Source organism: Cyprinus carpio, unplaced genomic scaffold (assembly GCF_018340385.1).
Source record: "Cyprinus carpio isolate SPL01 unplaced genomic scaffold, ASM1834038v1 S000000030, whole genome shotgun sequence".
Classification (NCBI taxonomy): Eukaryota; Metazoa; Chordata; class Actinopteri; order Cypriniformes; family Cyprinidae; genus Cyprinus; species Cyprinus carpio.
The window spans coordinates 264499-275211 of NW_024872783.1; positions in this window are offsets into that span (position 1 = coordinate 264499).

The following is a 10713-nucleotide window of genomic DNA, read 5'->3' on the forward strand; positions in this document are numbered from 1 at the left end:
AAAAACACACCGCTCTGGATGCTGAGTATAGGATTTTTCTTTCATTGATACCAGGATGTGGTATGTAGTGGGTGCTTAAAAACTGACACTGTTAACTATTAACCTAAAATCAACTACGTTCAGAATCCTTGCAATGATAGCTTGCTGTTGAATCCTGCTTTTTCAGCAGTCACATGTATGTAACTGTTCTTCACTAGAACTGACACACCATCTGTGGTCTAATAATCCTCAATATTCAGCTCAGTGCGCACACACAAACACACATACCCACACACACACGTTGGTTTTCCATGGGTTTTATGGAGACATCCTATAGATGTAATGGTCTTTATCCCCTTACCCTAACCCTTGCAGAAAACTTACTACTATATTGGATTTTCAAAAAAAAAAAAAAAAAAAAAAAAAAAAAAAAAAAAAAAAATATATATATATATATATATAATTTTGTATGATTTGTAAGCTGTTTTCCCCATCTGGACCAAAAAATGTTCCCACAAGGTAAAAAATGACTGGTATTACCATATTTTTGGAACATTTGGTCCCCATAATATAGGGAATACCAGGTTCACAACACACAGGGGACACGTGTGTATGTGTTGGTACACAATACTAGTTACACCAAAAGCACATGTAAACATTTCATCTAGGGAAAAAAAAGCCTATAGCTTTCAATTAAGAATGTCTCAATCTGATACTTAGTATCGAAATTATCATGAGCTGCTTGGGGAACTGAATGTTGAGGATCCAGTTGTAGAATTGAGGTTAGACACAATAAACAATCCAAACAATGACAGAGTTCATGGCTGAGGCAAACGAAGAAATCCAGAATAAAAGGCAAAGTATCAAGAACCAAGACACAAGAGAACCAGGATACAAGGCTTAGATATGCAGTAATGACACATGCAAGACTTAGCAATGAATGACTTAATCAGATATGTTTATAAATTAAACATGGTTAATATAGACAGAACGGGGTTAATGAGACACAGGAGAAAACAATGAGCTGAATGAGTCTGTACAAAGGATAATGGGGAATGAAGTCCATGACAGAGTGACAATAGTCTGGGGTGGAGTGCTCTCTGGTGGACAACCAGGGCACTTCAACTGGTGTTCGTGATCGGTATCAAGTGCTTCATGTGGTGCCATTCACATAAACTATTTTATTATTACTACTACTACCTACTGAACTCAAAAAAATAAGAATTAATATTAATACATTTGCCAGATAATATGTGGTCACTTCAACAAAACATGTAAATCTTAGATCAAGTAGGGAAAAAAAATGATGTTACAAACTTTCAGTGTACAACTGTGCACCTTATGAAACCAACTGTTATAGATATAATCTGTTCTAAGATCTGAACATGTATGCAGCAAAACAGAACAAATTTAGTAACTAGTGAACATTTAGGACATCAATACTGTGGCCGAGAGAATTCAACGCCCTGCAAATGAAAAAAAAACAAAAAAAAAAACAAAAAAACAAACACATGCAAATAGAAAAAAACACCAGCAAATTAAGAAAGCATATTCATCAGTTTAAAAACACATAGGCCTACGCTGCAAATACTCACAAGCATGGCCGGACTTACCATTGGGCTTGAGTGGGCTGCAGCCTATGGGCCCCGCCTTGTAGGGGGCCCCGCCTTTGGCCGTTTACGTTTGTTTGATGTGTTCGTTATATGCCAGTCCGAATTCAGAAATGATTAGCCGCATTTCCACTGCGCACGCAAGATCTAAAAGGGCCAGCCGGGGCTACAGCTTACAACTACGACCTTCATTTAAAAAAAGACAATGTTAAATTCTCAAACGTTCACACCTCATTTCTTTACAGAGTATGATTCTGTATATTAATGTACCACTAAATTATGTAATCATCTGATCAGTTTTGAGCGCTTTCTCTCGTCTTACTGCCATTACACATAGTGGGGAAGTAATGTCATCAAAAAAAAAAATATTGCACTTTTATGAGTTTCTGTTTTTATAACATAGCTTTGCCTATGATATAGGACTTAGCTTATCACACAAACAAGAGTACTGATTTTTTTATTTTTTCTTGAATATCTGCACGATGTACAATAATGTACAATAAACAACAACTTACAGAGTAACTTTCAGACACAAAATTCTGTTTTGCTCCATCAAAAAGAAGATAGAAATAGAACAACTGTGTCTCCGAACAAGTGTGTTTTGTTCCTCAGTGTTACACGGACCAGCAAATGATTAAATCAGTAGGCTACAGTCGTCTGCAAAGATTTAAACGAATTGTATTTCATATTTTAAAAAGCTTATTTCATTTTTGCAATCATTTAATATTTCTACATTAAAATTTAATATTTAAACTATGGCTGGTAATTTAACGCATTAATTAGTTTAATTATATGGAGAAAAATAACGTGTTAAAATTATTAAAGCATTTAACGCCATTTCCCCTACCCCAGACCTATGGATCATCTGACATTTCATACAGTCGATTGATGACTAATGTGAGGCAGTGCAACAACCGTGGGTCTGTTTTGAGCTCTATTTCTTTGAGTGTTGACGTACGACGCTGCTGACGTGTTCTCTGGTGTGGCCGGTTGAGGCTGGCTACAAAAGGGAGTCAGTCCCATAGACTCCCCATGTTAAAATGCCCAACTTTACAGCAGAAAAAAAACATGTTTACAGCCTGGTTAAAAAAATGATTTTGGTCTGTATTGCTAATTTTGCCCTTCATGACAACTGTGAGGGGGGTGAATTTTTTTTATAACTCATCCGTTTAAATTATATTAAGCCTTAAAGTTCTGCATAATTAAGGGCGTGGCCACTTGAGTGACCGGTGGATTGCCGCTGCTGACAATGCCGTCGCGCTAGGTGGGCGTGCTTCAGCAAAAAGGCGGGAGCCTTTTTGCCCATTTTCGATTTTCCGGGAGAGTCGCACGGTGACGCGCTGCCAAGATGGCGACGGCCCACTCTGCACACTTTGAGCTTCAAAACCACTCTTCAGGAGTCTATGGGTGACGTCACGGACACTACGTCCATATTTTTTTACAGTCTATGGCAACAACTCACTGCGTACCTAAAATTCAAGATATGGGGCAAAAATGCCCCCGCTTGAGATTTTGTTTCATATTTACATAACATAGTTAAGCAATAGCACACAAGTGCAAATGTGATGTTCATCTTATACAACAGGATAAGTAAGAAGTTACTATTGTGTTATTTTAGACACAATGTTGTCTGTTTTGCTAAAATTGGGTGAACCATTTGGCGCGTTGAACCACTGGCCATAGGCGCGTTGGATTTGAAGTGCCGCTGTGAAGACCGATCGGTGTATGACATCAAAGTACCGCGAGAGTGATTCAAAAGCACAAGGAGCCGTCTGCTCTCTAAAGCTCTTGCGGTACTTTGATGTCAGACACCGATCGATCTGATGGTGATGACCCGCTTCAAGTCGAACAAGCCTAATTATTCAATGAACAATTCTTAAAGAAGCATTTACTTTACTCCTCAATGAATCAGCCATTTGAATGAATCAAATGAATGAATAAATGACTCGATGACATATTCAATAAGCCATTTACCACCACCTACTGGCAGTTTTAGTTTATTATTAAGAGTTTAATTTCATTAAAGAAATAATTTCATATTTTCATAGTAATAATAAAATTAAGAAAATTATTAAAGTTATAGTTTGCTCAAGCAAAAATGACAATTCTGTCATCATTTACTCACATGGTCCAAAAGAGTATATGTAATAAATTTTATCAAACTAAATATTTCTTACTGAACCTACTTTTTGTAATGTCTGTTTGATGCTTTACACAACACTGACTTTAAATGATCTTTTGGGAGTAATTTCTCCAAATTTGATGTGTGATTAATTTGATTAAAATAATAATAATAATTAAAGCTGCAAGCAGCGATGAACGGGCCCTCGCACCCGGGCTCACCGCCAGCGGGTGGCTTTTGTAAAACAGCGAACGGCGAAATATATGCGTTTAATGTGGTAAATATAAGAGAAATATGTCAAAGTCATTTATATGTGCAAATCTTCCTGCTGCCAGGTGATGGTGCTATGACTATAACTGGATTTCGGCATGTACATTTCTTCAGTCCAGCACTTTTATCAAGCATATGAAATTTAGTGCAGATTGAACATGGAATGTTTGAGTTAGTATAAAGCATGAGGTGTCCTATTGCCAAGAGGTGGCGCTATGATTATAACTGAATATTGGCCTTTAGATATCTTCAGGTCATAACTCTTTCCAAATATTTGAAGTTTGGTGCAGATTGGACATTGCATGGTTAAGTAAGTGTAAAACAAGACATTTCCTGTTACCAGCTGGTGGCGCTATGATTATAGTGGAATATTGACCTTATGATGTGTTCAGGCCAAGACTCTTTTCGAACATGTGAAGTTTGGGGAAGATCGGACATCTTATGCCTGAGTTACAACAACTTCTATTCCCATGGTGAGACATCAAATTTTGTCACTGCGCCATGGCCACACCCTTTAATGAAAACTCAAGATGTTCACAATTTAACATCGCAAAGGCCTTTAGATTAGACTGACCAAAAAAATTACAAAGTGTCATGAAATTTCTATGAGTAGTTTGTTACAGCGTAAAACATGACACTTCATGTTGCCAGCAGGTGGCGCTATAACGGTAACTGAATATGGGCATGTAGATATGTTCAGGTCAAGAGTCTTATCAAACATGTGAAGTTTGGGGCAGATTGGACATTGTATGTCTGAGTTATAACAACTTCCTTTCTCATGGCGAAACATCGAAATTTGTAAGGCCGCCACAGACACGCCTTTCAACGAAAACTCAAGATCTTCGCAATTTAACATCGCAAAGGCCTTTAGATTAGGCATACCAAGTTTGGTGTTGATCTGAATAAATCTCTAGGAGGAGTTCGTTAAAGTACAACTCAGGAAATGGCAAAAAAATAACCGACTTCCTGTTGGGTTTCGGATTTTGCTCCAAGAGTCTTTTTTTGTAGGTACTGATGCTTTACATATGTGTGCCAATTTTCGTGCATGTACGTGAAACACAGCTCGAGGGCTGTTGATTTTTTTAGGATAGGTGGCGCTGTCGAGCCATTTTGCCACACCCTCTTCTGAAACCTATATCAGACGTAAATTTTCACCAGGTTTGATGTGTGTGCAAAGTTTCATGACTTTTCGAGCATGTTTAGGCCCTCAAAAATGCGATTCATTTTGGAGAAGAAGAAGAAGAAGAATTAAAGCTGCAAGCAGCGATGAAAGGGCCCTCGCACCCGAGCTCACAGCCAACCGGTGGTGGCCATAGGAGAACAGCGAACGTTGGGCCATATGCTTATAAAAAGGTAAATATTTGTGCCACATTTCCTGCTGCCAACTGGTGGCGCTATGATTATAACTGAATATCGGCATGTAAATGTCTTCAGGCCAGGACTCTTACCAAACATGCAAAGTTTTGGGCAGATCAGACATTGCATGTTTAAGTTAGTGTAAAAGAAGTAATTTCCTGTTGCCAGCAGGTGGCGCTACGACGGTAAACAAATATTGGCCTAAAGATGAGTTCAGGCCAGGACCCATATCAAACACAAGAACTTTGGGCAGACCGGATATTGCATGTTTAAGTTAGTTTAAAACAAGTAATTTCCTGTCGCCAGCAGGTGGCGGTATGACTATAATCAAATACAGGCATGTTGATGTGTTCAGGACAGGACTCTTGTGAAGCGTGTGAAGTTTGGGGCAGATCGGATATTGCTAGCCTGAGTTACAGCAACTTCCTTTTTCACTGCATTAGTAGCATGCTTTAGCACTTAGCTAAGTGCTGCTAGCATTTTTTAGAATGTTTTTAACACGTTGCCAGTGTATTTAGCAATTCCTGACACTTTTTAATATCTTGCCAGGAGTCCATAACAGTGTTAAACATGACACTTCCTGTTGCCAGTAGGTGGCCCTATGAATATAGCACGATAAGGGCATGTTGATGTGTTCCGGACAGGACTCTTGTCAAACGTTTGAAGTTTGGGGCAGATTGATCATTGCTTGCCTGAGTTACAGCAATTTCCTTTTTTACGGCATTAGTAGCATGCTTTAGCACTTAGCTAGGTGCTACTAGCATGTATAAGTATGTTTCTAGCATGTTGCCAGCATATTTAACACTTGTTGACACTTTTTAATATGTTCCTAGGAGTCCATTACAATGTTAACCATGTCACTTCCTGTTACAAGCAGGTGGCACTATGTCTATAACTGAATTGGGGATGGGTGTTTGTTCAGGGCATAACACCTATCAAACGTATGAAGTTTGGGGCAGACATTTCTTGCCTGAGTTACAACAACTTCCTGTTTCATAGTATTAATAGCATGCTTTAGCACTTAGTTAATGTTGTTAGCATGTTAGGGAATATTTCTAGCATGTTTAGCACACAATGGCATACTTTTTTGTTTGCTAATAGTGCATATCATTGAAAAACATGTCACTTCCTGTTGCCAGTAGGTGGCGCTATAGCTATAACCAAATATGAACATGTAGATGTCTTCAGGCCAGGAATCTAATCAAACTTGTGAAGTTTGAGGTAGATTGGACATTGTATGCTTGAGTTACAGTAATGTTCTATTTCACTGCATTAATAGCATGCTTTAACACTGAGCTAAGTGTTGCTAGCATGTTTTAGCATGCTTCTAGAATTTTGCCAGCCTATTTAACACATGTTGATGCTTTTTATTATTTTGCAAGGAGTCCATAACAGTGTTTAAGAAGACACTTCCTGTTGCCAATAGGTGGCGCCATGACTATAAACCAATACGGGCATGTTGATGTGTTCAGGACAGGACTTTTGTCAAACGTTTGAAGTTTGGGGCAGATCGGACATTGCTGGCTTGAGTTACAGCAACTTCCTTTTTCACTGCATTAGTAGCATGCTTTAGCACTTAGCTAAGTGTTGCTAGCATGTTTTAGTATGTTTCTAGCATGTTTCCAGCCTATTTAACACTTGTTGACACTTTTTATTATGTTCCTAGGAGTCCATAACAGTTTTAACCATGTCACTTCCTGTTGCCAGCAGGTGGCGCTATGACTATAACTGAATTTGGTCATGTGTGCTTACACCTATCACACATGTGAAGTTTGGGGTAGATTGGACATTGCTTGCCTGAGTTACAGGAACTTCCTGTTTCACGGCGAAACATCAAATTTTGTCAGGCCGCCAGGGACACACCCCTTGACGAAAACTCAAAACCTTCGCAATTTAACATCGCAAAGGCCTTTAAATTACACTGACCAAGTTTGGTGTTGATCTGAATAAATCTCTAGGAGGAGTTTGTTAAAGTACAACCCCTGAAAATGGCAAAAACGACACAAATTTTGCAGATAAAATTCAGGTCAGGAGTCATATCAAACATGTGAAGTTTGAGGCAGATTGGACATTGTATGTCTGAGTTATAGCAACTTCCTTTCTCATGGCGAAGCATCGAAATTTGTATGGCCGCCACAGACACGCCCTTCAATGATACCTCAAGATCTTCACAATTTAACATCGCAAAGACCTTTAGATTACACTGACCAAGTTTGGTGTTGATCTGAATAAATCTCTAGGAGGAGTTTGTTAAAGTACAACCCCTGAAAATGGCAAAAACTACACAAATTTTGCAGATAAAATTGAAAATAACCGACTTCCAGTTGGGATTCGAATTTCATACCAAGAGACTTTTTTTGTAGGTATTAGTGTGTTACATGTGTGTACCGATTTTTGTACCTGTACGTGAAACGTAGCTCGAGACACACTCCGTTGAAAGTGTATAGGTGGCGCTATCGAGGCATTTTGCCACACCAAATGGAATATTGGCCATCAGATGTGTTCAGGCCAGGACTCTTATCAAACATGAGAAGTTTGGGCAAGATCGGACATTTTATGCCTGAGTTACAACAACTTTTATTCCCATGGCGAGACATCGAATTTTGTCACAGCGCCATGGACATGCCCTTTAACGAAAACTCAAGATTTTCACAATTTAACATCGAACAGGCCTTTAGAATAGAGCGACTGAAAAAAAAAATTGATGTCATAAAATTTCTCGGAGTAGTTTGTTACAGCGTAAAATATGTCACTTCCTGTTGCCAGCAGGCGGCGCTATAACGATAACTGAATATGGGCATGTCAATCTGTTCAGGTCAGGAGTCTGATCAAACATGTGAAGTTTTGGGCAGATTGGACATTGTATGTCTGAGTTATAGCAACTTCCATTTTCATGGCGAAACATCGAAATTCGTCAGGCCGCCACGGACACGTCCTTTAACGAAAACTCAAGATCTTCGCAATTTAACATCGCAAAGGCCTTTATATTATACTGACCAACTTTGGTGTTGATTTGAATAAATCTCTAGGAGGAGTTCGTTAAAGTACAACCCCTGAAAATGCCAAAAACGATACAAATTTTGCGGAGAAAATTCAAAATAACCGACTTCCTGTTGGGATTTCAGATTTCGTACCCAGAGACTTTTTTGTAGGTATTGGTGTGATACATGTGTGTACCAATTTTCGTACATGTACCTGAAACGTAGCTCGAGGCGCACACTGTTGAACATTTATAGGTGGCGCTGTTGAGCCATTTTGCCACTCCCACTTCTGAAACCCTTATCAGATGTAAATTTTCACCAGTTCTGATGCGTATGCAAAGTTTCATGACTTTTCGAATATGTTTAGGCCCTCAAAAATGCGATTCATTTTGGAGAATAATAATAATTAAAGCTGCAAGCAGCAATGAAAGGGCCCTCGCACCCGGGCTCACCACCAACCGGTGGCCATAGGAGAACAGCGAACGTTGGGCCATATGCTTATAAAAAGGTAAATATTTGTGCCACATTTCCTGCTGCCAACTGGTGGCGCTATGATTATAACTGAATATCGGCATGTAAATGTCTTCAGGCCAGGACTCTTACCAAACATGAAAAGTTTCGGGCAGATCAGACATTGCATGTTTAAGTTAGTGTAAAAGAAGTAATTTCCTGTTGCCAGCAGGTGGCGCTAAGACTACAAACAAATATTGGCCTAAAGATGAGTTCAGGCCAGGACCCATATCAAACACAAGAACTTTGGGCAGACCAGATATTGCATGTTTAAGTTAGTTTAAAAACAAGTAATTTCCTTTCACCAGCAGGTGGCGGTATGATTATAACTGAAATATTGGCCTTAAAATCTGTTGAGACTAGGAATGTTATCAAACATGTGAAGTTTAGGGCAGATCAGACATTTCATGTTTAAGTTAGATTAAAATAAGTAATTTCCTGTTGCCAGCAGGTGGGTCTATAATTATAATTGAATATTGGCCTTTAGATGTGTTCAGGCCAGGACTCTTATAAAACGTGTGAAATTTGGGGCAGATTGGGCATTGTATGCATGAGTTACAACAACTTCCTGTTTCATAGTATTAATAGCATCCTTAAGCACATAGTAAGTGTTGCTAGCATGTTTGAGAAAATTTCTAGCATGATTAGCACACAATGGCATATTTTACGGTGTTGCTATTAGTGCATAAAAGTATTAAAACATGTCACTTCCTATTGTCAGTAGGTGACACTATAACTATAACCATATATGAGCATGTAGATATCTTCAGGCCAGGACAGGCAGATTGGACATTGTATTCACGAGTTACAGTAATGTTCTACTTCACTGCATTAATAGCATGCTTTAACACTCAGCTAAGTGTTGCTAGCATGTTTAAGCATGCTTCTAGAATTTTGCCAGCCTATTTACCACATGTTGATGCTTTTTATTATTTTGCAAGGAGTCCATAACAGTGTTAAACATGCCACTTCCTGTTGCCAATAGGTGGCGCCATGACTATAACCGAATACGGGCATGTTGATGTGTTCAGGACAGGACTCTTGTCAAACGTTTGAAATTTGGGGCAGATCGGACATTGCTGGCCTGAGTTACAGCAACTTCCTTTTTCACTGTATTAGTAGCATGCTTTAGCACTTAGCTAAGTGTTGCTAACATGTTTTAGCATGTTTTTAGCAAGTTTCCAGCCTATTTAACATTTGTTGACATTTTTTAATAGGTTCCTAGGAGTCCATAACAGTTTTAACCATGTCACTTCCTGTTGCCAGCAGGTGGCGCTATGACTATAACTGAATTTGGTCATGGGTGTTTGTTCAGGACAGAACACCTATCACACATGTGAAGTTTGGGGCAGATCGGACATTGCTTGCCTGAGTTACAGCAACTTCCTCTTTCACGGCGAAACATCAAATTTTGTCAGGCCGCCAGGGACACACCCCTTGACGAAAACTCAAAACCTTCGCAATTTAACATCACAAAGGTCTTATGATGACCCTCACCAAATTTCAAGACAATCCGATTAAAACTGTAGGAGGAGTTCGTCAAAGTACGAGGCATGGAAATGGCAAAAACTGCACAAAAATCCTACAGGAAATTCAAAATAACTTACTTCCTGTTGGGTTTTGGATTTTGTACCAAGAGATGTAGATAATGGTGTGCTACACGTGTGGACCAATTTTCATGCATGTACGTGAAACGTAGCTCGAGGCGCACTCCGTTGAAATTTAATAGGTGGCGCTATCGAGCCATTTTGCCACACCCACTTCTGAAAACCTATAGCAGATGTAAATTTTCACCAGTTCTGATGCGTGTGCAAAGTTTCATGAGTTTTGGAGCATGTTTAGGCCCTCAAAAATGCGACTCATTGCGGAGAAGAAGAAGAAGAAG